Raw genomic sequence first — 26,052 nt, forward strand, 5'->3', positions numbered from 1 at the left:
TATCCCAGGAATGCAGTAACTAAAGTCAAGATTTCTGCTATGATCTTTGTTTGTAACTCTTTCTCCTGCTCACTTTGGTGATATCCTGGTCTCTTGAGTGACTACTTTTGCCTAACTAGTGTAAAGATATGTATTTTCCTGTATCTTGACTTAAATGTTTGCAATTTAAATGACTATGTAATCATGTACAACCATTTGCTTTCATGTTTCATGCACATTAAAAGATATGCAAACTGATAGAAATCATGGAGAGACAGGACAAGAATAATGAGATTTTAAAATGTTTACTTTCTGAAGGTTCAAACTATATGTAAAAGATTGCTTTTATTATTACCTATAGATCATGCATAAATATTTCCATAACCTATAAAGGCTGATTAAATGTGGAATGATTATTTAATTTTAGCATCCCATTTTTTGTTTCATTTTTTGCAATATAAAAATTATGTTCTAAAACATAAATTGTATTCTACTGAAAGAATTTTGAATACTTTCAATGAATTAATTGCAGAGGTCCTAATTCAGAAATTCCTGAAAACCTAATTTTTATAGTTAGTCAGTAACATTTAACAGTGAAATAGAAATACCTAACAAATATCAAAAGTTTCCTTCATTGTGATGTAAACTGTGGGACTTCCTGTGGAAAAGACTATATTGGGATTCTAATAATTGGTAAGAAGAAATAATAAGTAATCATAATCTTCTCATCTGATTTACTGCTACCAAACGCAACGGGGGCAAAAAATGAGATCTTAGAAGGAAAGTTTCTCTTTCTTTCTTTCTTTCTTTCTTTCTTTCTTTCTTTCTTTCTTTCATCTGAGGTTTTAAAATTTGTTTTGCTTTGCTTTTGTTAAGTCAGGGAGTAGCTAGCTATCCCAAGCAAAAGAAGATTAAAAAAAAAAAAAAGTGTGCCGAGGGAGGCCTGTGGTGGCTCAGTGGTTGAGCATCTGTCTTAGGCTCAGGGCCTAAGTCTGGGGATTTAGTCCTGCATCAGCCTTCCTGTGGGGAGCCTGCTTCTCTCTCTGCCTATGTCTCTGCCTCTCTTTCTGTGTCTCTCACGAATAAATAAATAATTTTTTTTTTTTTTTAATTTATGATAGTCAGAGAGAGAGAGGCAGAGACATAGGCAGAGGGAGAAGCAGGCTCCATGCACCGGGAGCCTGACGTGGGCTCCATGCACCGGGAGCCTGACGTGGGATTCGATCCCGGGTCTCCAGGATCGCGCCCTGGGCCAAAGGCAGGCGCCAAACCACTGCACCACCCAGGGATCCCTAAATAAATAATTTTTTTAAAGGGTGTTGAGTGGAGCTCATGGATCCAAAGCCAAGAGGGATTTTAACATCAAAATAATAACTGGATAAGAGAAATTTTGTTCTATAAATTTATGAAAGAATAAGAAAAAATGCAAACTTGAGAGTAAATATAATTATGGAAGAATAAATATTTTATGATTAAATTTCTTTTCATTTTACCTTAATATTATGCATCAATTTTAAATATACCAATTAACGCTTTCAATAAAGACATTTTCATTTTGCATAGTGTGAGAAAATAGAAATACTAGAATTAAAATTGCAGCCTCAGGAATACTATTCTTTCAAATTCAAAACTATGAAATTAAGTTATGACAAATTAATACAATATATGCCAGGTTTTATTGTCTTTGTATATGAGTATAGTGTGTGTGTGTGTGTATGTGTATGCATGCACGTCTATATATGTGTAAACTTAGGAATGCTTGAGGCTTTTAGAAGCTAAAGCTACTGTTTCTGAGAAAGAATAACTAGGGGATTTATGTTTTCAAGAGTTTTAAAACACTTATTCCTAGAGAAAATTTCCTAATACAAAGTTTCACCTTTTTTACTAATGATGTATTTCATGTAGAGAAACTTTAAAGGATACTCTAAGCTGTATATACTTCAATAATAAAATTCACAAACTTTTAAAATGTACAACACTTATGTAATGTAAGCATTTTCATGGTACATTCAGTTCTAATCAATATCTCTCCTTACAATAGCTTACTTTAGCCAGAAATGTTTGCAGAGTAAATTAATTTCATGTTTCCATAAATAGCTATAACATTCACCATTAATCATTCAAATTGAAGATACTCAGACAATATACCAAAGTATATCTCAATATTCATATCAATTCATCAAGTGTCAAGAAATATCAATTTAACTCAAAATCACAAAGATAAAGGTGACAGTTTTCAAGATAAGTTACTGAAAAGATTTTGATAATTGAGAAAAAATTGCCCTGATAAATTGAAATTATTTGTATAATTTATAATTCCATCTCTTCTCATATAGATGTGGCTTTAGTTGATATTAGATACCTTTCTATTATTTAATATATTTCATTTAAAAATATTTAGCAATTTTCCCTATGATTAAAATGTAAATTTATTAGAACATATCCTACATTTTATCAGTTTTATACATATTTCTGAAAACTAAATTGCTCTGAAAATTATTTTAGGGAATAATTTCCTCCCTGTGTGGATAAGACAGAATATTTAAAAAAAAAAATCAATTGCTACTATCAAATTTTTTTTAAAGAATAAAAAATAAAGTTCCTTTCTGCACTGCCTGCTTAGATCTATTGCACACTTTAATGAGTAAAGTAACTGTCTTTATGAACTGTATTTCTGACCAGCTCCATCTTCTTTCATATTCTAAACAACTTGATGAAGCAAACAGAGATAAGCAGGCAATAAAATATTTGACTGAATTACTACCTCTAGGGTACTACCAAAATAAAGAGGTTTCATGGTGATATTTAACACTAGAGATTAAAATCTAGAATTTTTTGTTTTCAGGAGATGAAGTTTCAGTATTGTCTAGGAAATTAAGATAATTAACATAATTTGACTAAAGATGTGTTTCAGACATCATAATATAAATAAAACAGAAATCCTAGGAATCATTAGCTGAAACTACAAATTAAAGTCATAGTACATATACAGATGGTTCTGATAAGTTAGGTAATAGTCAAAATAAGACACATATGATTAAAGCAGTACATGGGGGATGTCTGGGTGGCTCAGTGGTTAAGCATCTGCCTTCAGCTCAGGGAGTGATCCTGGAGTCCCAGGATCAAGTCCCACATTGGGCTCCCTGCATGGAACCTGCCTCTCCCTCTGTCTCTCTCATGAATAAATAAATAAAATCTTAAAAAAAAAATAAAGCATTACACGGATACAGATATTGGCAAAGATTAATCAAATCCAAACAGTCCTCTAAGCTAGGATGATGATAACTCCTTTAAGTAGGATATGATCTTGGCCTTGTACTTATTTACTTAACACTGAGACAGAGTATTTCTAATAATAGACTATTTCATAGAAATATGGTAGATAGCTTGCAGAAATGAATGCCATTTTTTACTTCTCTATATACAAACTTCTTTGCCTTTTGAGTCTGCAGCATCTCTAATCAATCTGATAGGCTATCACTAAATCTGGGAGGCCTTGTGGTTTCTTTTGGCCAATAGAATGTGTTCTCAGGAAGCCTTACTTGCCTCAGTTTTCCTCCCTGGAACATCACCAAGCCTCCACATGAACATTTCCAGCCTAGCCTGTTGGAAGATGGAAGACATTTGGCCCCGTTATTCACATTGTCTCAGTGAACAGCCAGTTAGACACCAGGCGTATGAATGAAGCCAGATTAGATAGTCAGCCCAGGCAACCTGCCATCTGATCTCAGACACATCAGACTACCTGAGTGAGATCAGCCAACCCTGGCCTGCATTGGCAGAGCCACCCACCTGACCCACAGACTCATAAGTGATATTAATGATTATTGTTTTAAGGCTTGGAAAACTAGGGCCCATATATTGGCCCACTGTTCAGTAAATGAAGTTTTATTAGAACGCAGATGCACCTACTTCTTTCTGTTTTATCTACAGCTGTTTTTATGCACAACAGTAGAGTCACCTAGTTGCAGTAGAGAATTTATGGGCTACAAAACCTAAGATAATTACATAACCATTTACATAAAAGGCTTGCTGATCCCTATTTTAAGCCACTACATTTTGAGGTGGATTTTTTTCACAAGAATAGGTAAATATATATATTTAGCAAAAATATTTCCAAAAGTGCTTGCTTTCCTTAAATACAGTTTCATGCCATATTATTCTAATTTACAATAAGTTCTAGACCTTCTCCATTTTCCAACTATTTGGTAACCAAATATTTAATTACTGAATATCCAATATAAGCCATCTCTGCACTAGGTGCTGGCAACAGAGCAACGCATTCAGATAAAAATATTTACCTTCATGCAACTTATATTCTATAGCATAAGTACAAACTGAACACACAAACATATATTATACACACATACATATATATGTCAAAAAAATGTCTAAAAATTTCACATGGTGAAAAGTAGTATTATCATTATAGGGAAATTGAAATGGCATAAAGGGAACTAGAAAAGTAGCATAATTGCTGTTATTTGAGCAAACACTCAGAGATAATATAGTGAGTTCTGTAGCTATCAAGGAGAAGACATTCCTAGAGAGAAGGAATGGCAACACAGTGGTCTTGAAGTAGTTTGAGGCTGATCTGTTCGAACCACAGGAAAAAGACAAAGAACACCAAAGTGAGTTAAGGAGAAGCATATGAATATGCATATGAATATGATGCTGAAAGCAAAGAGATAATGGGTTGGTATGAGGGCTGCTGTGGCAGACTCCACAAAGCTGTGCTGATCCATAGATTTTATACTATTGAGTTCTTAGAATACATATGGTTCAATGTGAGATGTTAGGTTAAAATACACACTAGGTTTTGAAGACTTAGAATGAAAAAAAGTATCAGTATCATTATAACTTTTATACAATTGCATGTTGTAGTCATATTAAAGTATAAAAAAAAGTCTTAAAATTAACTTCACTTTTTAATTTTTTTTAATTGCAGTTACTGGAACATGTAAAATTATATACATGGCTCACATAATATTTCCATCAGACTGCTTTCGTATACAGATTCATAGGCAATTTCGGCTTTTACTCTGAGTGACATAGGTCATCATTAAGAACAGTCTATAATGAGACAGTTGCAGAAGCAGGCAAACCAATTTCAGGGATGCTTCATTAATCTGGTCAGGAAAAGATGATGGGGACTAGGACAATAATGATAATAACAAAGAGAAATGGTGAGGTGTATTCGAATTTTGTATAATTCTGAAAGTGGAGCCAATGTTATTTGTTGATACATTGAAAGCGGATAATGAGAAAAAAAGATGGATTATGGATCTATGATTTGGGCACTGAAACAATATGAATCAATTCTGAGAGGAAAAGGACATAATGAGGAGCAGTTTTGGTGTAAGAAGGATTTGGTTTGAGATATGGTAAGTCTAAAAATATTGCCTAAAACTTTGGATAAATAATCTGTATTTCCAAAGTAAGATCCAGGCTGGGCATTATATTTTGTGACTCATCAGCTTATAAGTGGAATTTAAAGCTCGTAGAATGAATGGATGAATGGATGAATGAATGAATGAAGAAAGAGAAGAAATGCAATCCAAAGGCAGAGGTCTAGGGCACTCTTAACCTTGAGAGGTCAAAGAAATGAGGAAACACCAGCAAACAGATCTGAGAATATTACCCTGGAAGGATGAAAACAGAATTGTGTGGAGGCAAGTAAGGAATCGGGAGTGATATTCTATGTCAAATATTTCATAAGAGGTCTGAAAATTGATCAATGGGTTTTGATATAGGTCATCAAAGATTTTGGTAAAGACAGCCTTGATTGACAGTTAAAAATGGAATGACTTAAAAGGAGAACAGAAGAATGGAGATAGGGAGTATTGATAACTATAGCCAGTTTTGCTATTAAGAAAAACGGGGGTGTTCAGTGGTAGTTCAAACATGATGTGGGGAATTAAGATACTTTGTAAGAATGTGTCTATCACTGAATTTATGACCAAACTCCAAACTAAATTTTTAGGTGTTTCCTAATTTTTCTTATTATAGACTTCATTTTTTACAGCAGTTTTAGGTTTACAAAGAAATTAATTGAAAGCACAAAGAATTTTCATATATCCTCCCACCAACAACCTCTTCAATACAGTTTCCATATTACTAATATCTTGCATTAAAAATTTATTATAATTGATGAGTCAATATTTTACCTTACTATTATTAACTAAATTCCACAGTTGACATTAGGGTTCACTCTTAGTGTACATTCTATGAGTTTTGAGAAATGTGTAATGATATATATGTACGATTATATATACATATCATATACAAATATATATACTGAATAGTTTCATTGCCTTAAAAATCCTGTATTCAACCTATTTATTTCTCCATTCGTTTTCTGAGCCCCTGCCAACCACTGATCTTTAAGCAATCTCCACAGTTTTGCTTTTCCTAGGATATCATATAGTTGGAATCAAACTGTGTATAGCCTTTTCAAATTGGCTTCTTTCACTTGGCATTTAAAGTTCTTCCATGTATTTTTGTGGCTTTGTAACTTATTTATTTTACTCACTGAATAATATTCCACTGTTTGGATGTACCTTGGTTTATTTATCTATTCACTTATTGAAGGGCATCTCAGTTGATCCCAAGTTTTGGCAATTATGAATAAATATAAACACATGTGCTCAGATTTTTGTGTGGACATTAGTGGTCAAGTCCTTTTGCTAAATACTAAGCAGAAAAATTGCTGGATCTTATGGTAAGAGCATACATAGTTTTAAACAGAGGTATCAGGTGTTATAAAGTTCTCATACAATTTTCTACATCCAACAACATTTAAAGTCAGCATTTAAGCAGACTAATTTTTCTGTGGCAAACAGGTCATCTAAGTTTTCATCATTTCCAGTTTGAAAAAGGTTCATTAAAGCAACTTACACTGATAGTTCATTGGCTAAGACAGAAAAATATTACCAACTGCTATAATAATATAGCTGCAGGAAAATCAGTAGAATCACTTTTGTGGAATAGAAAGTAATGAAATCTGGGCTGTGGCCACAAAAATGAAGGAAGCTTATTACTTTCAGTAATTCCAACCATTGGAATGATTCATTTTTTTTCCTTTAATATACTCCCTAAAACATTTAACCCATGAGCTCAGTTTGCTGATATATTCTTCAGAATACACATGGTTTTACTAATATTCTTCTCGAACAAAAGCATAAAGAAACAATACATGATTTGGATTTGAAAAAACCAGCATCGTGTTCTAATTCATTATTTACAGGTTACATCAACTTGGATAAATTCTCCATCTTCACAGAAAAATGAGAATGAATGAAAAATGAGAAATAAGATGCCTATCTCAGAGGGCTGCTGTTATAATCAAATTAGATGGACATGAAAAAATGCTCAGCAATGATAAATGCAAGTGTTGACTTTTTACTCTTTTATTGCCAGATCTTCATAACTTTGGTTGCAACCACCACTATACCACTATAGTATAGTATACCACTATACTACGTATAAATTGCTATATTTTCACAACCAATTTCTCCCATCCTCCAACTTATCTTACAAATAAAAATAGAGATAATATTCCTAAACAAACAGCATATATGATTTGTCATAAATATTGAGAAATAGGCAGAGAAAGGAGACAAAAAAACTGCATCAGTAAGTTCAATCATTCTGTGATTGAAATATATTTGATTTGCATTTTCTTTTTTTGTACTTTGATTTAAAAAAAGAAAAAAAAAAAAACCTCCTAAATTGCATATACACTCATCTTAGAAAAGAAATACACTACTGATAATTTACTTGAAAGGAATACTTAGCCTTTTGAAATGCCTATAATTTTCTCAAAATGATACCCATGGTGAATTAAAATGCTTAACTATTAAAAATCAGTAGTCAACTTCTGAATTAATATTATATGCACATTCTTAGCTTGCTTGAGGTTACAATGAAATATAATAGTTTTGCCTTCAAAAATGTAAAATAAATGTATATTACATATCTAAATGAGTTAGTAAAAGTTAATACAGTACTACTACATAGAGTTAACCTCTATGACATATAGCCTGATACTCAATATAGATATTCTTTAAAAAATCATTCTGCTTAATGAGACATTTAAAGAGTAAAAAGTACCCTCTGTTTCAGGTGTTACGTTCCTTGTAAAAAAAAAAAAAAAAAAAAAAAGAGGACACGTTTGTTTAATAATATGGACTTAGAAACATGGAGATATAAAACAGATTGTTGAACACTCTAATGGTGCCAGTCTATCTTGGCTACGATTGTCCTAATAGTGTCATCTGTCAGCAGCTCTCCCCTTCTCCTCTACCACTGAGTAAGCAGCTTAGGAGTCAAGCCAAAGACTGAGATGCAATATTAGATACCATCTGTGTCGCTCGTGTGATTTCAATCCAAATTGTTCTCAAGCCAATCATGGAACCAAGTGAAGAATTTGATTGTGATTAGTATGAGGAATGAAAAAGATGCGAAGCTAGAAGATCAGCATCAAGCTTCCAGGCACAAAGACGTGGTTTGTCCGTTTTGCAAATTGCATTGTGGAAATAAGATTTTAGGCCCAGAAAATTATAACATGCACAAAGATGGACAAAAATACAAATAAATGCACACGTGTATATGTGTATATACACTGTAGAAGTTATTTTATTTTTAAAATTGTCTATTTATTTTGGGTACCTGGGTGGCTCAGCTGGTTAAGTATCTACCTTTAGCTCAGGTCATGATCCCTGGGTCCTGGGATGGAGTCTTGCATGGGGCTCCCTGCTCATGATATCTCTCTCACTTTCTCAAATATATAAAAAATATCTTCAAAAAAATTGCCTATTTATTTCAAAGAAATGTTCTTTATAATTGTTTTAGCAAAGTATCTGGCAATTTATTTTATTTTGTATATTTGTTTAATATATTTATATTTATTTTAGGTAAAATATGGGATAATAAAAATTGAGTGTATGTCTGTTTGCATGTAAAAATTTAATTCTAAGATGCTTATTTCCCAAATACTTGAAAACTGCAGGCAAACAAGAATCAATGTATAAACCTGTGTCCTAGTAATAGATAATCTGTTCTGTAAGTGAGCCACTATCGATCCATCTGCAAGGCACATAAACTTAGCTAGTTGTTTGATTAAGAGTAGTTGTAAAGAAGATAAGTCTCATCATCCTTATTTATTTTGCTCATTGATTTTTTTTGAGGAGAGAGTTATCAGCTATTTTTATTTTATTTCTTTTTTAAAATTTTTTATCCCAACATATTTTGAGCAGAGTTTTTAATTAACATTGGGTGACTGGGGGCAATAACATGGCACAAAACAAGATAAATGTTTATAAACTGAAAATATTATTACATTCAAATCTCAATTATTTGTATGTTAAGCATGGTTTATATATATGAACATGGGAGTAGAAGACAAAGAAACATTTACTTTTGAAAACCAATGAACCATATCATTTTAGCCTTCAGAAAATTATTTCCATAGCCATATAGTAACCAATTAAGTATATTGAACACATTATATTGTTACCGACTATTGGAATCATTTATGTAAGCACCGTAACATATTTTAACGTTAAGGCATAAAGAAGGCAAATACAGAAATATTTCAGTGAATTTCCTTCCCCCATGATTCAAAACTTTCATGGATATAGATATACCAACAAAATGCATATGATTTGAGTAAGATATCTAATTTTCAGTTTGATACTGAAATGAAAAATCACTTTATTTAAAAATTACCATCACTGCATATAATATTTATGAAGGTTGTTAAACAGCATTTAACAAAACTGATCAAGAGCAAGTATTTTGGGGATTTGTTTTTGTCGTTCGTTTGCTATTGTATTTTTTCCATAGTGATATTTTCCAGTTACATAGTATGTTATGGAGAAGTGTATTATGTTTGAGGGCAAAGATTGATTCTGATATTTATCATCTAAGTGGTATGTTTGTTTTGCTAGGAAAATATTTTTAAAAGAACGTAGTAGTATGATAAATGCTTTGCCATGAGCTAATATCAAGGTTTGCCTGTTGAACAATCTACTTTAAATGAAGTGATTTGGAACAAGCCTGACACATTAGAAAAACAATGTACAATTCTCTCTTACAAGATGGTTACTCCTTTATTAGTGAAGCTAAAATTATGATTTTATTATTTTTATTGCAATGCTGCAAAAATGCATTAAGTTTGTGCCCTTTAGCCTCAAATGTGAACTCCCAGAGTTCATATATTAATATTTCTATTAATAGGAAACTGCATAAAAGTGTCTAGCATACCCCCTGGCAGCTTAAAATAGTGTTAACTAAACAGTGGCTGCTATCATGATGACTTTTCAAGTGACATGCATTGTATCCATATTCCCTTTTCCCAAATTATATATACTATCATCTTAGGAAGGAATTAAATTCGCATCTTAGGTTCCCACTTAAGAAGCTTGAAAGTTGCCACTTCTTCCTCACAACAAGCAAAGAGCTGAACAGACTGAAAAAACAACTCATCTTGGATGCCTAAGGGAGGGGAGGACACAGAGCAACAGCTGTCCCTACTGAAAAGACAGGCAAAGGCAGGGGAGGGGGTCAGTGCCTACCTGAGCAGAGACCTCTGCAGTAACTGGTTCCAGTACAGGGGCAGGAAAGCCTGAATTGTATTTGATGAATTGCTGGAGGCTCACTGCTGACAAGTGTGAGTCAAAAATTCCAGGGGGAACCAATCATCAGAATGGCCCCCATATTATTGTGAGATTGACCCCGGGAACTCTGGCAGATTCCCACAGTAAGTATCAGAGAAAAATACCCTTGGGCTTCCAGCAGTGGAAGAGGAAGAGAACCATTTTGAATTATACCAGAGCACTCCATGCTTAACAAGATCTGCCCTCAGGAGAAACTAATTAACCAGAGCATAACCTACCAGCTAAAGTGTTATCAGAGCCTAACTGACCTGGGGAAAGGAAATACCTGCCTCCAGCCTATTCTAGCCATCCTGTTCTACATAATGCAGTAGGGGGAGGGGATGAGGAGAAAAAAACAAACAAACAAACCTGAAAACAGGTAGGAGATTCAAAGTCCAGAGAGGCATAGGCTCACTTAAGACTGAGATCTGATAACAAGACTATTCAGAGCCTCCCTTCTCCCAAAACCTCACCATCATGTTAGTTACTAAAGACCTATTTGTAGCAGTTTCCTTTACCCAGTACATCACCCCAACCAATTAAGAAAACATTACAAAGCATATCAAAACGCAAAAACACAATTTGAAGTGGTGTGGCAAACACTGGAACCAGACATGGTTGGGATGCTGCAATTATGAGACCAAGATTTTAAAACAATTATGATTAATATAACGAGGCTTCTAATGGATAAGATAGGCAAGAAGAGATGACCAATGTAAACAACGAGAAATCCTAAGAAAAAACAGAAAGAAATGCTAGAGATCAAAGACACTATAACAGAAATGAAGAATATATGTTTTCAATTTCTTTGGGTAAATAAAAGGGAACATGATTGCTTGATTTTACTAGGAGTATGTTTTATTTTGAGCATCAATTTTAGTGTATTAACAGACCACCAAACTGTCTTCCATAGTGGCTATACCATTTTGTATCCCACTAGCAATGAATAAGTTTCTGTTGCTCTATATCCTCCCAAAATTTCATGTTGTCAGTGTTCTACATTTTGGTCATCCCATAGTTGTGTAATGGTATCTTGTTTTAATTTTCATTTCCCTGATGACATATGATTTGGATCATCCTTTCATGTGCTAAATTTCCATCTGTATTTCTTTGGTGAGGGGACCTAGGCCCACATTGTATTTATTTATTTATTTACTTACTTATTTTTGAGGCCCACATTTTAATTGCATTGTTCTCTTACTGTTTAAAGAGTTCTTTGCATATTTTTGATAACAAATGTGTCTTTGTAAATATTTTGTTCTAGTCTGTGGCTTGTCTTGTCATTTCCTGACATTATCCTTTGCAGAGCAGAAGTTTTTAATTTAATTTAACTTTATTTTATTAATTTTAAGATTTTATTTATTTATTTGTGAGAGACACAGAGAGAAAGGCAGAGACACAGGCATGGAGAGAAGCAGGCTCCTGTGGAGAGCCTGATGTGGGACTCCATCCCAGGTCCCCGGGGTTCATACCCTGTGCCGGCACTGAACCGCTGAGCCACATGGGCTGCCCAGAAGTTTTTAATTTTAATGAAGTCCACCACGCCTGGGTGGCTCAGCGGTTGAGCGTCTGCCTTTGGCTCAGGGTGTGATCCTGGAGTCCAGGGATCAAGTCCCACATTGGGCTCCCTGCATGGAGCCTGCTTCTCCCTCTGCCTGTGTCTCTGCCTCTCTCGTTTGTTTCTCATGAATAAGTAAATAAAATCTTAAAAAAAAAAAATAGAGGGAAGTATATAGGATTACAGGCCTTCCTTGGGAAACAATAAAATTCTCAAATGCACCCCTAAACTTACACTTAAAGGAGCTTGAGAAAGAACAGCAAATAAAGCCTAAATCTAGCAGGAGAGGAGAAATAAAAGATTATAGCAGAAATCAATGAAATAGAAACAAACGAACAAAAACTGTAGAAGAGATCAAAGAAATGAGGAGCTGGGGAGCTGGTTTTAAAAAAATGAACAATTTGGGGATCCCTGGGTGACTCAGTGGCTTAGTGCCTGCCTTTGGCCCAGGGTATGATCCTGGAGTCCTGGGATCAGGTCCCGTGTCGGGCTCCCTTCATGGAGCCTGCTTCTCCCTCTGCCTGTGTCTCTGCTTTTCTTCTGTGTGTGTCTCTCATGAATAAATAAAATCTGTAATATATATATATATATATATATATATATATAATAGTTTATCAATTATTTCTTTTATGGATTGTCTCTTTTTTATCTGAAAAGCTATCATTATACTTATGGTCATCTAGGTTTCCTCCTATGTTAGCCTATGTTATATAGTTTTACATTTTACTTTTAAGTTTATGAACCATTTTGAATTAATTTTTGTGAAAAGTCCAAGATCTGGTCTGGATTGATTGATTTGCATATGGATATCCAGTTGTTCCACCTCCATTTGTTGGAAAAAACTATCATTTCCCCAATGACTTTATTTTGCTCCTTGGTCAAAATCAGTTGACTCTATTTGCATCAGTCTATTTTTGGGCTTAATATTTTGTTGAATTAATTTATTTGTCTGGTATTTTACCAATGCCACACTGTTCTTATTACTGTTGCTTTATAGTAAGTCTTTTTTTTTTTTTTTAAGGTTTTATTTATTTGTTCATGAGAGACATAGAGAGAGGCAGAGACATAGGCAGAGGGAGAAGCAGGCTCCCTCTGGGAGCCTGATGTGGGACTAGATTCCAGGACCCCTGGTTCACGACCTGAGCCAAAGGCAGATGCCCAATCACTGAACCACCCAGGTGCCCCCAGGAAATCCACCTTAAATTGAAAATAAGAAAGCACTCTTTCCTCCATAGAGGCTATTGAAAAATACTAAGTGAATTTCAAGAAAATAATTTTTTTCTGGAGCACCGAAATGATGTAGTTTCCCAAAATTCTAGCTTAATACAAAGGCAGACCTTTTTTTTTTTTTCTTATTTCTACATTGTCTGGATTAAGATAGATGTACATTTCACAGAAAAAAAATATATTGTGGGCCAAATGATAAGACATTCTAATAAAGTGGTTTTCACAACTAGACAATAGCTTAAGATTTCAATGAGAATATCTCTTCTCTCTTTTCTCTTCATCTCTAGAATCTAACAGAAGCCATTTATTTCACCTTGTTCTCAAAGGAAAATACGGGATGTCAAAGGAGCTAAGAGCAGAGAATTTGAAAAAATTTTACCTCTCAGAAATAAATGAACTAAATTATAAGCTTCTGAAACAATAGGTGAATGGCATGCCTCCTTTATTTTTTTTCAGAATGAAAATAAATCTATTTTAAAGATATATAAGTTGTTGTAGCAAAGTAGTTACTTTTTCCCCATCTTTTCATAGAATGCTTAAGTAGGCATTGGGTAAAGTTTCCTAAATAAAATTATTTTTTAAATTATTGCAGCCAATTACATACATAAAAAATATTAGCATATCCAATAACAACAATAGTAACAATTACTCTAGCTAATCAGTAAACAGACCAAAATCAAATGTGTATGGTAAAACCCCTACATCAGTTTTTCAGCTGGTGAAAAGGAAAATTTGAGGATATTAAACTAGAAAAACTAGGGAATTCCTTTTTGTTTACTTGTAGGTGTGCATTTTTAATTCCTTGAAATAGAATTTAAAAGGCACATCATCTTTTCAAATATGTATCAACTTTTATTGCTAAAATTAAAGACAATATTCTGAATCACACAGGTGTAATTCCACTCTACGATTCCCTTGTAATTCTCATATAGATTGCCTCTATTTGTCTCTAGAAATTTTTCCAAATGCCTAATATATAACCTGGGTACTGTATTAAGCTCTGGTGGTGATCCTATGATCACAACACATTCTGTGGTCTCAAAAGGCAAACATGAGAGGATGAGAGGGAAGGAGGAAAGGAATGGTCTTTACAATATGACAAGTAGTATACTTGTAGTATGAATAAAGTGGTGGAGGAGCACGGAAGAAAGCTCCTAGTTCTGCTGTGAAGGTTTGTAAAGGCCCAAATAAATGAAGTGACACATGGGTCTTGAAATTTGAAAAAGAAATTTGTATAAGCAGAGTGAAAATTAAAGACATTTAGAATTTATTGAAGATGTATTCATGTTTTGGGTAAAGGAAAAGATAAATATTAAAGAACTAGAGAGGTAAACTATAAAGAAATAATGATGACACAAAGATTCCATTGGTCATAAACAGTGTGCAACAAGGACAGGCAATAGGAGATGTCTACAGCAGGGTAGAGAATAAAGAATTTAAAAATGTGTATAGGGACTTCAACACAAATCATTTATAAAAGTTATTGTTGAGCTTCAAAATATAGTAACCTTGAAACTAGCACATAAATGCCTTACTTATACCTTAATAAACTTTGTATGCTAGCTAGGAGAATACCCACACTCTTTCAAAGATAAATTCACAGCAACTCAAAATCATTCAGTATTGCTTCGGGCACAGTTTGTGTCTCCAGCTCCTGTGGTATTTCATATTACTGTGCTTAAATAATAGATTAGAAATAAACAATGTTCACACAGTGATTGTAAAGACAAAGAAATGAAATTTGTGTTCATTTTTATTCTGATTCCACTCAGAGTTTTTATTTGTGTTTAAAATTTAAAGCAGTGAGTGGAAACCATGAGTGCAATGTTTTGTTCTGCTGAGGACACTTTAGCAATTTCTTTAAAATTTAAATTTCTCTTCTCTTTATTCCTACTCTCTACTCTTTAAGAAAGCATTGCATCGGTGGTACAATTTGCTATTTGTCTAAAATATATCTTTTACAGACATTCCAGACAGTTTTATTAAAATTCATTTATGAATTACTGTGAAGTTGTCATTGATAACCATGATGGACCATTGTGAATACATGTTTTTCCATTTAAAAATAAACTAATTGAATGTAAAGTGAGGTAAAACAGTATCTTTCTCTTTTTTTGTATTATATTCTTTCATTATTTCAAAAAAAAGTTTTACTTGATTATCTTTCAATGGCATGAATATAAAAATAAAGCAGAACAAAAGAAAATTTTCACTGCCTGCATTTATTTTCTGGCCATTATTTTCAGTTCATTTTGCAGTTATTACTGAATATAAATTTTCCATAATAGGAAGAAATAAAAATTGATCCACTCTAGTTGTCCAGTACACTAGGTATGCTCCACGGGGATTGGCAATCTTCATCTGTGAAGAGGCAGATAGTAAATATTTTAAGGTCTGCAGGCCATACTGTCTCTGTGACAACTGCCAGAGTTGTATCATGAAATCAGTCATAGACAATGCATAAACAAATGTGTTTGGCTGCTTTCCAATGAAATTTGATTTGCAAAATCAGGCAGCAAGCTAGATTTGGCCCTTTGGTCACAGTTTACTGATATTTGGTCTATCTAGAATATGAACATCAGGTATGCACTAAAAAGAAAATACTTTATATATCATTTTCTTAATGTAGTTTAACTACTAAGATGGGAAGGCAGGAAATCACTAAATAATTCAGTGTTTTTTACAGAATTTAATAAACTCTTTGGTCAGTATGGGGAAATTAGGCTGACCAAATTCTCTTCATAAACATTAATTTCTCAACTTACCTTTTAATCCTAATGATATAAAATATATGTTAGGGGATTTACCTATATTCAAAAACACAAAAATGTTGCACAGTATATAACTTAGTCTCTTAAATAAAATATTGGGTTGGTCAAAATCAATTTATTACAGTATGTCAAAAGCTGTACTTCTAAATTTATCTATTTAAACATACTCTGTATTTGCACATACAGAACATAAAGAAGATTGAAATTAATGTAGAATTTTTATGATAATCAATAATTTAAAAACATCTATTGATGGCTATGAAAATGTTAGGTACATGTTAGAAAGGTAAGAATAAAAAATGGGCAAGAATCCTAAAAATCGACAATGATATTTGTTCTATTAGGCTTTCTTCCTTGCTTCAGAAAGATATTTACCATTAAATTTGCAATCATCTGGAAGATCACTGGATTTCAAATCCAAAAATGTTATTTTTATAATTATCAATTTTATTTCTTAGCAATGTAACCTTGATATCTCCTTTTCTTGCTTGATGCTTACTCTCTATATGACTTTCTGCATGACCAAAGTAAAATCACCTCTGGCAGAGTTTTCAATGACACTAGTTCTGAAATTTAAAGTATCACTAACAGTGTAATTTGAATGCATTCTTAGACCCTATACCCATATTTTCTGCTATAATATGTTTGGGGTAGGGATCAGAAATCTGATTTTCTTTTTATTTATTAGGTGCAGTGGTCCATGGATCAAATCTAAGAAATACTTCACATGTGAAAGGCACAGTAAAGGGACAATATGCAAGGCAAAGTAATATAAGAAAAATTAGTTTAGTGGATGAATAACTTTCAATATATAGGTTTGCATGGTTTTTTTTTTTAGAGAAAATTGTAAACCAGTTATATATGAAAGGAATTATTTTTGTTTTTATTTTTCTAGTTAATTTAGGCATAATAGAAGGAATGTCTTCTGGATTTTATACACATATTTTAAATCCATACACTAAATCTCCTTTATTTGGATACAAAATTTCTGAATTTCCTATGTTGACATTTTAAAACTTAGTATTTATTAAGCAGCATATGCTTTTGTCTAATTTTTTCCCTTACCTTATTCTTTAAAGAGACTTACATGTTTAGGAGTAGACTTGTAATAAAGATTGACTTTACCATGGGATGTCAGACGTGAATTCTGTTTTTTATCATTGCATCCTAGGATCATAAAATAGAACAGGTTTTTCTTCTCCAGGAAGAGTCACCTATACATTTTACCACTTAAGTTCACAGCAAAGATTAGAGAGAGAAAAATCTAACACCTTTTATTATTTACTTCACTTATAAATATCATACAGAAAGAATAAAATAATCTTAATGAATAGAAGGCATATTTGATCATTTCTCATCTCACACAAAATAAAGTTTATTACTCCGATTTCATACCACAGGCTTATAGAATTGTATCATCTCATTGGTCTTCTTGATTGAGAATAAATGCTTCATTAAATTTAAATATAGCAACCTAATAACAATAGTAAAACCAGAGAGAATAATGTCTGACATTAAAAGGATCACACACATCACTTTTTGCAACATACTAAATTTCTAGATAAAATGTAAAGTTTAATGTTCACAATTGCATAGTAAATGTAAAGAATTATGGTATGGCATATGGATATAATAAAATCAAGTAGTATGAGAACAGCTTTCAGTGTAAAGAGATCTTGTTGATTGTTTTTGAAATGGGAAACTGTAGAAGAAAGAACAAATAATTATAATCCCTGGGTTACTGGCTGTGGCAACTAGGCGAACAGTTATGATCCTCACTGAGATGAGCAATCATGGAAGAGGAAGAGTGTGAGCTTTTTGAGGAGAGTGCAGGCAAACTTCAGGTTTCTCACACATGGAGTATGAGGTTCACTGTAAGACTCCAAATGGAGATGCCAAATACAATGTTGGCTACATATATCTGGAGTTCAGAAAAGTTGGGGCCGGAGATGACCCCCAGAAGTATTTTCCAGGCCTCAGATACAAATAGTCAATGCCTATTGGACATCTTTACTCCTATGGCTCAAAATTGCTAATAACATAGTAAATTTAGTGCCTAACCCCAAACCTTTCTAAATCTAATTTTCACCAATTATTCCCTATTTTATTATAAATGATATTTCTAATTATCTAGTTCTATAAACCAGAGATTTAAGAAAATCATTCCTGAAAGCCATCTCTGACATTTCCAGAAACCCAAGGGTCATCCTACACATTCACCCTTCCTATTATCAGGAATTATATGGGAGACTTCACAGAACCATGCCAGGGAAATAAGTACAGAAAAAAAAAAAAAAAAAAAAAGAAAAGAAGGAAGGACGTTGGGAAGGAAGGAAGGAAGGAAGGAAGGAAGGAAGGAATGAAATGAATTTCTAATGCATCGTTGACCTAGTGTAAAATGCAAAACTATGAAACTAGAACATAGTAAAAAGTCTAGATGATTTTGAGCATGATGATGACTTTTTAGATAATATACCAACACCCCCATGAGAGAAATAACTTGTAAGTTTGACTTAATTAAAATTAAAAACTTCTGTTCAGTAAAAGACAATGTCAAGAGAATAGTCATATCTGGAAGAAGAAAGTTACAAAAGGCATGTTTTGCCTTTTGTAAGGTCTGTTACAACAGACAGAAAAGGTCTGTTTCCCAAACTATACAAAAAAAATCTTAAAACTCATCCATAAGAACATAAACAACCCCAATAATAAAAACACAGACCAAAGACCTTAACAGACATTTCACCAAAGAAAATACAGGGATGACAAATACACATATAGAGCTGTGCTCCACACCATATGCCATTAGAGAAATACAAAATAAAACAACAATGAGATAATGACTGCTCACCTAATTGAATGGCCAAAATTCAGAACACTAGAAGATCAAATTCTAGCAAGGACATGGATCAAGAGGAACTCATTCATTGATGGTGAGAATGTAAAATGGTACAGCAACATTGAAAGAGTTTGGAGATTTCTTATCCAATAAACATACTCTTATCATATAATCCAGCAAGCAATCTCCTTGGTATTTACTCAAAGGAGTTGAAAGCACATTCACAGGCACCTGGGTGACTCAATGATTGAGCATCTGCCTTTGGCTCAGGGCGTGATCCTGGGGTCCTAGGATCGAGTCCCACATCGGGCTCCCTGCATGGAGCCTGTTTCTCCCTCTGCCTGTGTCTTTGCCTCTCTCTTTGTGTCTCTCATAAATCAAGAGTAAAATCCTAAAAAAAAAAGAAAAAAAAAAGGCATTCATACAAAGACCTGCACACAAACGTATTTAGCATCTTTACTCACAACTTCCAAAAATTATAAGCAACCAAGATGTCCTTCAGCAAGGGAATGGATAAATAAACTATAATATATCCAGACAATTAAATATTTTACAGTGCTGAAAAGAAATGAGCTGTCAACTGATGAAAAGATGGAAAAACTTAAAGGCATCTTACTAAGCAAAGGAAACTTCTGAAAAGGCTACATACTATATGATCCCAACTCTATGTCATTCTAGAAAAGTTACAACTATGGAACAGTGAAAAAGATCAGTGGTTTTCAGGGGGTTAGAGGGGACAGAAGGATGAACAGGCAAAGCACGGAGTATTTTTAGGGCAGTGAAAATATTTAGTATGATGCTATAATGACAGACATAGGTCATTTTAAATTTGGCCAAACAAACTGCACAATATCAAGAGTGAACTCTAATGTAATTTATGGATATTGCAGTAATGATGTGATGGCTGACAGATATAGTTTCGTTAGTTGTAATAAATGCACCACTCGGATGGAGGATATTGTTGACAAAGGAGGTTCTGGCCATGTAGGGAATGGGATTATCTGAGAAACCTCTGTATCTTCCTCTCATCTTGAACTAAATCTAAAACTTCTCTAAGACGTAAAGTCTATTTTTTAAAAGTAGGCATGGTCAGGGATCATTACAGGGATAAACATTGGAATAGAAACCCAACAGAACACCCAGGCCAGCAGGAGGACAGCAGGGTTCTGGGTGAATACCATGGAGCCTTGGCAAGTGCATTCTAAGGAAGAAGCAGCCAAGCCACATGACTCAGGCCAAACATAAACAAAGATTGATTTTAAAACAACAACAACAACAACACTGGATTTAGTAGAAAACTTATTGATAATCTTGGGAGTAAGTTTCAGACAATTAATGGGAAAGGGATGATCTGAGAAACATAAATTGTTCATAACTTAGTTTGGAAAAGTTCATAACGTAAAAGGCAGTAGTTAGATAAAAATGGGAATCCCAAGTCTTTTGTTTGTATTTTGTATATCCTTTATGGTTGTATTGCTGCTGCAGTGGTTGAGAAGAAACAAGCCTGAATGCATTTATGTATACATGTAAAAAAGTTAAAATTGAAGGAAGATTTGAACATGGGGGTGAGAAAAGAGTAAATTGGCTGAAGGAGGGCAGGGAGGGAAAAATCCAGGTAATTGCCTTCAGATAAGAAAGGACTTCTCCAATTTTAAGGAAAGGCGTCAGGAAGCAGCTGTGCATGCAAATAAGACTAGACGTTTAGAATCAAAACTTTGAGGGAGGTTTGACTTACTTGGCCTAGGAGCACAAGATCACTTGGCCATTTAGTAGAAACCAGGGAAAAAGAGGCTGAGGGGCTCAGAGGGTCCCACCAGCAATGGAAAGAAATAAAGATGGGAGAAAAAGCCCAGAAATTTAAAATGAAAGGCAGCATTGGCTTCCAACTTCACGGTTCTAGAGGTCTGATCATATTTTTCCCTCTTTAAGAAAAGAACAAAAAAGTACAAACTCCAAAAGAAGTACAAGGCCTTGGGAAGCCTCTGTGCATGCGAGGGATCCCGAAGCTTAAACTTCTTTAGCTTCGTGGGTAAACCTGCCTCTTACCACAAGACCTACTGATGAATCTGGCATGGAGAAGGAATGGAAGAGTTTGCATTTTTAAAATACGCTGCCATAGCTGCACTGTGGAGAATGGATTGGAATGAAGATGGAGAAGTGGGGAAGTAAAGGCAAAGAAAGCAAAACAAATGAGATTAAAATGCACAAAAGAAAATGGCATGTCTTTTGCCCATTTCATGATTGGATTGTTTGTTTCTTTGCTGTTGAGTTTAGTAAGTTCTTTATAGATCTTGGAAACTAGCCCTTTATCTGATACGTCATTTGCAAATATCTTCTCCCAGTCTGAAGGTTGTCTTTTAGTTTTGTTGACTGTTTCTTTTGCTGTGCAAAAGCTTCTTATCTTGATGAAGTCCCAATAGTTCATTTTTGCATTTATTTCTCTTGCCTTCATGGATGTATCTTGCAAGAAGTTACTGTGGCCAAGTTCAAAAGGTGTGTTGCCTGTGTTCTCCTCTAGGATTTTGATGGAATCTTGTCTCACATTTAGATCTTTCATCCATTTTGAGTTTATCTTTGTGTATGGTGCAAAAGAGTGGTCTAGTTTCATTCTTCTGCATGTGGATGTCCAATTTAAATGAGTGGGAAATATCAGAAAGGGAGACAGAACATGAGAGACTCCTAACTCCAGGAAACAAACTAGAGGTGGTAGAATGGGAGGTGGGTGGGGTGTGGGGGTGACTGGGTGACAGGCACTGAGGGGGGCATTTGATGGGATGAGCACTGGGTATTATTCTATATGTTGGCAAATTGAACACTAATAAAAAATAAATTCATAAAAAATAATAAAAAAAATCAAAAATTAAATTAAGGTATATTGGAAGTCTAAAAAAAAAAAAGAAAGAAAATGGCAGCATTACACTTGTCATCTTTATTTTATTTCTTAGAAGAAAATGTAACCAGTAATTAGTGGCAATTATTTAGGAAAATGACAAATGAGGAGTAAGAAGACCAGTTTCTAAGTTATTGCAATAAGTCATATATTAGAATCAAATTAATAGATAAGATACTAAGCACAATAGACATTGTACATTAACTAATTTCTGATATAACCATTTTCACAGGTGCTCTTTCCATACCTTAAAAAACAAACAAAAGCACATGTATAATCTCATGAGAAAGAGCATTACACTTATTTTTATATAGTAAAGATGTGTTTTGCCAGTGGAAAACATTTATGTAAAGTACATACTAAAAGTACAATTATTCAAGCTGCATAGTATGTAGAATATATCCTGTATGATTATGTGTATTGTTACAACACATTTATTTTTTTTTAAATTTTTTTTTATTTATTTATGATAGTCACAGAGAGAGAGAGAGAGGCAGAGACACAGGCGGAGGGAGAAGCAGGCTCCATGCACCGGGATCCTGATGTGGGATTCGATCCCGGGTCTCCAGGATCGCGCCCTGGGCCAAAGGCAGGCGCCAAACCGCTGCGCCACCCAGGGATCCCGTTACAACACATTTAAATAAAGATGTATTTTGCTACTGAAGAATGTGTTTATATAAGGTTCATGATTAAAATATAATTATTCACATAACACACTATTTAGAATATGTGCTGTATAGACAGGCAAATAGTTATATTTTGTACTTGCACATTTAAAGGAGCTTTCTTTGAAAGAGAATTATTGTTTGCATTTGAAATAAAAGATATGAGTATTATGACAAATGTACACCAGTTAAGGGGCCTTGACACATTTTCTTATAAGAACACACACAGACACACACACATGCACATGCACACTACATACATAAAATAAAGAAAAGGCAATAGGTAATGGTAAGTACATTACAATGGAACTAGAAATACCTGGACCACAATTCCAGTCTGCCTCTAATTTACTGTTTTTGTAGACAAATCCTCTAGCTTCTCTGAGCTTTAATTATCTTAAAAGTGAAGATAATAAGTACCTCACAGAGAAATCTGTAAAATAGGGAAGAATTTCTCAAAATGAATAATCTTGGAACCGAGATAATAGTCCACTGCAAAATAAAATGAGGGGCACCTGGTGGCTCAGTCAGTTGAGCCTCTGACTCTTGGTTTCAGCTCAAGTCACAATCTCAGGGTGGTGAGACTGAGCCCCAAGTAGGGCTTTGTGCTCAGTGGGGACTCTGCTTGAGATTCTCTCCCTCTCCCTCTCCTCTGCTCTTCCCCTGACTCATGCACACACACTCTGTCTCTAAAATAAATAAATAAAATATTTTAAAAGAAATAATAAAATAACGCGTGGAATTTGAGATGAAATAGTGAAATTCTGTGTTAGCATGAACTAACTTAATTTAATTAGAAACATACTGAATTATACATATATATATATAATATGACACGTTGGAAGGCAATACCCCTTTTAGACTCTGCAAACAAAATATTAGTGCCAATGCCAAGCTTATCCTTGATTTTCTTTCCTTTTTTTTTGAGACTTTATTTATTAATTTTGAGAGAGATAAGGGGAGCCAGAGGGAGAAACAGAACCTCAAGTAGACTCCACACCAAATGTAGAGCCCACACAGGGCTCAATCTTACAACTATGAGATCATGAGTTGAGCCAAAATAAAAAGCCAGACGCTTAATTGACTGAGCCTCATAGGTGCCCAGGAATCCCTGATTTTCTGATTTTAATTAATTTATTCCAAAACTACTGACGTATTGCTATTTATTAATTAATAGATCCCATGGGCTTGCACTGTAGTGGATATTGCTGGAAGAATGCTTGATGTAGAAATGTATAAATCTTGGAAATCAGAGGATATTAACATAGATGGGAGATAGGAATTAAAAACACATTTATTATTGAAATTTTCCATATATTGGAAATGCAGTTCAATAAGTTCAATGCAACTCTGCTGAAAAGTAGCCTACCTTCATAAGCAGACTTGAAACAAAGACAGGATTTTCCTAATCCAAATCCAGTTGATGCATATTTAAATTTTTCTAATTCTTTTGAATTCTTGGTAACCACCACCACCAAACACATAAACTGGGATATGTGAGTTATAGGAGGAACTTCTATAAAACTCCTAGAAAACATTATTTTTCTAATCTGCGGTTGCTATTAGAACGTACATTGTATCTGCACATAATTTTCTCTCTCACACCCTCCAAAGGTGATGATGATGCTGACATAATAACAATAATAATAACATCCATGGACTACCACATTCTAGGCTAAGTGGTAACTATTTACTGTGAATTGCTGTATTTAGTTTTTACAGAGGCCATGTCAAATTAAGGCACCTAAGAAAAGTGAAGCTAAAATGGTTTAAAGAAATTGTCCAATTTCACAAGGATGATAAATGTTAGAAACAGAATTTAAAGCAGGGATTTTTAATTCCAGAACTTTTGTTTTTAACTATTTTACTCTATTCCTGCTTCTGGACAAATAAATACATTGTATGGCAGGCTTGAGATTATTTAATGCTACTTCTAAATTCAGCAGTGATTCTCATATTAGACTTACCTTCAGTATCAGTTGTGCAAAGATTTGTGACAACTTTGCACATCTAAATGCTAGTTCATACTCAGTTCAAACTTAGATTTCAAATAACTTCATTTCAATTCTTGAAAAAAAATGTATTCATGTTTATTAAAAAATATTGTTTGGGGCTCAGAAGAGGTATTATATTTCAACATGTAACAATTTTCTTCTCCAAGCACATTTTCCAAATATAATATGAACATCTTTTAATCAATTAATAAACTTAAGATGTTATTTAATAAATATTAATAAATATCTCTTATAATTCTTATGGTATTCTAAAAACATGAATACTCCAATTGGATTAAAATCTCCCTTTATATAAAATACCATCACCTCTTCATGAATCTAACCCTAGTTCTTTCCTAAACATATCCTACCAGATAGTGTGCATGTTCTTTTCCTTCAGCTTTCAGTGTCTTATTCAAGATGACTGAGTTAGATTCAATTTTCCCATCTCTTAACTCTGCCCCTGGAGAATCTGTCTACTTCCAATGGATTTCCCCTTGTGTCACTCTATTACAGAGAGTTCAATGAATCACATAAAAATACTACCAGTTTTCATTTGTTGCATGCCTACTCATTCCAGAGCTCAGTTAAAACTTGAAAAATCACTCTCACGATGCACAGTGCATTTAATTACTGTCTTGCTGGTATAGATTTTTTTATACTAGAGTTAATCATAACTTTATTGTTTATAAAAAGTTCATTATGAAAGGATGTTTAATGGTTATCTGCTAGCATTTTTAAATGGCATATTGGTAATCAGCCCTCAAAGGACTGTGTCTACCTAAGGTTAGCTGAAAAACACAGCAGCCTAATTAGCATCCCAAATCACCACCCAGCCATCTGTTATCCCTAGGCAAAGCAGAAGAAAATATAAATGTCTAGGAAATAAGGGCTCCGTGTGAAAAGTCCAGATCTTTAATTTTTATTTTTTTTCCATTTTCCTCATAGTATTTGTATAGTCTTTGTATAGCAGTATAGTATGCTGCTGATGAAAAGTTTTCTTTTCTGATATCCTTCTATTTTTGACAAATGCATATAAAGAAAGGTGTCAGAGATAGCAGAGCCAGGGAATCATAACACACATATCACTTCAGTCTATTTTTAAAGATCAAAAATAGGATGCAAAGTAGGTGGACAAACGGAATTTCACTCCCTAGAGCTACCATCTGACACCTTGCGCTGACATAAACTCATTATAGAAATGACACATTTTTCAAATAGGTGACATAGTTTGTTACAAGATTTGAAAATTACACAGCTCTTATCTTACCAGGAACCACTATATATATTTTTCACACACAGTTCAGTTTACATCAAAACAATCTGTTTTGATACACAACAAGTGAATGGTGTTGCAATGTTCTGGCCTTTTGGGGAAAAAAAATTTCTTTTTAAAATCCAGTATTACTCTTCTTTATCCTGCAGGGTTTCCCTAACATCAAAGACAAACCTCAAACTTCACTGTGGCCATGCT

The sequence above is a fragment of the Vulpes vulpes genome, chromosome 10, assembly GCF_048418805.1.
Source record: "Vulpes vulpes isolate BD-2025 chromosome 10, VulVul3, whole genome shotgun sequence".
Lineage (NCBI taxonomy): Eukaryota > Metazoa > Chordata > Mammalia > Carnivora > Canidae > Vulpes > Vulpes vulpes.